We start from the raw sequence: 3,396 nt of genomic DNA on the forward strand, positions 1-3,396 counted from the left end.
GTCAAAAATGCCCAGTGAAGAAGACAGACTGGCGTTTAAACGCCAGCCAGGGTGCCTGGTTGGGCGTTTAACACCCAAAAGGGTAGTAGTTTGGGCGTTAAACGCCAGAATGTGCACCATTCTGGGCGTTTAACGCCAGGATGGCAAAAGGGGGAAGATTTTGTTTTCAAATCAAATTTTTTTCAAGTGTTCAAAGTTTTTCAAAATCAAATCTTTTTCAAATCATATCTTTTCAATCAAATGTTTTCAAAATCAATTTCTTTCCTTTTTCAAAAATACTTACTAACAATTAATGATTTGATTGAACATTTTTTGCCTTTTCTGTTGAGGAAGGTTTTATGTTTGAATCATATCTTTTCTTGTTAGGCAAGTCATTAATTTTTAAAATCATATCTTTTAAAATTGTTTTCAAATCATATCTTTTAAAATTGTTTTCAAATCATATCTTTTTAATCACATCTTTTTCAAAATAAGTTTTCAATCAAATCTTTTTAATTTCTAATTTCAAAATCTTTTTCAAAAATCACTTGATTTCTTTTCCACTCTTATTTTCGAAAATCAATTAAGTGTTTTTCAAAATGTTTTCAAAATCTTTTACTTAAATTTTCGAAAATTACTTCCCTTCTTCTCACATCCTTCTATTTTTGGACTAACACTATTCCTTAATGCAAAATTCGAACTCCATCTTCTTTGATAAGTTCGAATTTTCTACTTCTGCCTTCTATTTTTCTTTTCCTCTGACACCTCAAGGAATCTCTATACTGTGACATAGAGGATTCCATATTTTCTTGTTCTCTTCTCCTTCATATGAGCAGGAACAAAGACAAAGGCATTCTTGTTGAAGCTGACCCTGAACCTGAAAGGACCTTGAAGCGAAAGCTAAGAGAAGCCAAAGCACAGCTCTCTTTAGAGGACCTGACCGAATTCTTCAAAGAAGAAGAACTCATGGCAGCCGAAAATAACAACAATGCCAACAATGCAAGGAAGGTGCTGGGTGACTTTACTGCACCTACTCCTGACTTCTATGGGAGAAGCATCTCTATCCCTGCCATTGGAGCAAACAACTTTGAGCTTAAGCCTCAGTTGGTTTCTCTACTGCAACAGAATTGCAAGTTCCATGGACTTCCAATGGAAGATCCACATCAGTTTTTAGCTGAGTTCTTGCAAATCTGTGACACAGTCAAGACTAATGGGGTTGACCCTGAGGTCTACAGACTGATGCTATTCCCTTTTGCTATAAGAGACAGAGCTAGAATATGGTTGGACTCACAACCTAAAGATAGCCTGGACTCTTGGGAAAAGCTAGTCAATGCCTTCTTGGCAAAGTTCTTTCCACCTCAAAAATGGAGTAAGCTTAGAGTGGAAGTCCAAACCTTCAGACAGAAGGATGGAGAATCCCTCTATGAAGCTTGGGAAAGATACAAACAATTGATCAGAAAATGTCCATCTGACATGCTTTCTGAATGGAACATCATAGGTATTTTCTATGATGGTCTCTCTGAACTATCCAAGATGTCCTTGGATAGCTCTGCTGGAGGATCTCTTCATCTGAAGAAGACGCCTACAGAGGCTCAAGAGCTCATTGAAATGGTTGCAAATAACCAATTCATGTACACTTCTGAAAGGAATCCTGTGAACAATGGGGTGAATCAGAAGAAAGGAGTTCTTGAGATTGATACTCTGAATGCCATTTTGGCTCAGAATAAAATATTGACTCAACAAGTCAATTTGATCTCTCAAAGTCTGTCTGGAATGCAAAATGCACCAAGCAGTACTAAGGATGCTTCATCTGAGGAAGAAGCTTATGATCCTGAGAACCCTTCAATGGAAGAGGTGAATTACCTAGGAGAACCCTATGGTAACACCTATAAGTCTTCATGGAGAAATCACCCAAATCTCTCATGGAAGAATCAAGAGAGACCTCAACAAGGTTTCAATAATAATGGTGGAAGAAACAGGTTTAACAATGGCAAACCTTTTCCATCATCTTCTCAGCAACAGACAGAGAATCCTAAGCAGAACCCCTCTGACTTAGCAACCATGGTCTCTGATCTAATCAAAACCACTCAAAGTTTCATGAATGAAACAAGGTCCTCCATTAGAAATTTGGAGGCACAAGTGGGACAGCTGAGCAAGAAAGTTACTGAACTCCCTCCTAGTACTCTCCCAAGCAATACAGAAGAAAATCCAAAAGGAGAGTGCAAAGCCATAACCATGGCCGAATCTAGAGAGGGAAGAGAGGAAGTGGACGCCACTGAGGAAGGCCTCAATGGGCGTGCACTAGCCTCCAATGAGTTCCCTAATGAGGAACCATGGGAATCTGAGGCTCAAAATGAGACCATAGAGATTCCATTGGACTTACTTCTGCCTTTCATGAACTCTGATGAGTATTCCTCCTCTGAAGAGGACGAGTATGTCACTGAAGAGCAAGTTGCTAAATATCTTGGAGCAATCATGAAGCTAAATGACAAGTTATTTGGAAATGAGACTTGGGAGGATGAACCTCCTTTGCTCACCAAAGAACTGGATGACTTGTCTAGGCAGAAATTACCTCAAAAGAAACAAGATCCTGGGAAATTTTCAATACCTTGTACCATAGGCACCATGACCTTCAAGAAGGCTCTGTGTGACTTAGGGTCAAGTGTAAACCTCATGCCTCTCTCTGTAATGGAGAAGCTAGGGATCTTTGAGGTGCAAGCTGCAAGAATCTCACTAGAGATGGCAGACAACTCAAGAAAACAAGCTCATGGACTTGTAGAGAATGTTTTGGTGAAAGTTGAAGACCATTACATCCCTACTGATTTCATAGTCCTAGAGACTGGGAAGTGCATGGATGAATCGATCATCCTTGGTAGACCCTTCCTAGCCACAGCAAAGGCTGTGATTGATGTTGATGGAGGTGAACTGATCATTCAAGTGAATGAAGAATCCTTTGTGTTTAAGGCTCAAGGATATCCCTCTGTCACCATAGAGAGGAAGCATGAAGAGCTTCTCTCAAATCAGAGTCAAGCAGAGCCCCCACAGACAAACTCTAAGTTTGGTGTTGGGAGGCCACAACCAAACTCTAAGTTTGGTGTTGAACCCCCACATTCAAACTCTAAGTTTGGTGTTGGGAGGTTCCAACATTGCTCCGAGTATCTGTGAGGCTCCATGAGAGCCCTCTGTCAAGCTACTGACATTAAAGAAGCGCTTGTTGGGAGGCAACCCAATGATTATATTTTATATATTTTCTTTTGTTATTTTATGTTTTTTGTAGGTTGATGATCATAAGAAGTCACAAAATCCATTGAAAAAGCAAAAACAGAATGAAAAACAGGAAGAAAAACAGCACACCCTGGAGGAAGAACTCACTGGCGTTTAAACGCCAGTGAGGCTAGCAGTTGGGCGTTTAACGCC

General features: G+C 39.9%; 1 non-coding gene across 1 annotated transcript; it reads right to left on the reverse strand.

Annotated features, from left to right (window-relative positions):
* Nucleotides 1–1,350: 1,350 nt before the first annotated feature.
* On the reverse strand, nucleotides 1,351–1,454 carry LOC130977494 (small nucleolar RNA R71). The gene has a single exon (XR_009085183.1). It is a non-coding gene; the product is annotated as a small nucleolar RNA R71 (small nucleolar RNA).
* Between the last annotated feature and the right edge of the window lie 1,942 nt (nucleotides 1,455–3,396).

The sequence above is a fragment of the Arachis stenosperma genome, chromosome 4 (genome assembly GCF_014773155.1).
Source record: "Arachis stenosperma cultivar V10309 chromosome 4, arast.V10309.gnm1.PFL2, whole genome shotgun sequence".
Taxonomy (NCBI): Eukaryota; Viridiplantae; Streptophyta; class Magnoliopsida; order Fabales; family Fabaceae; genus Arachis; species Arachis stenosperma.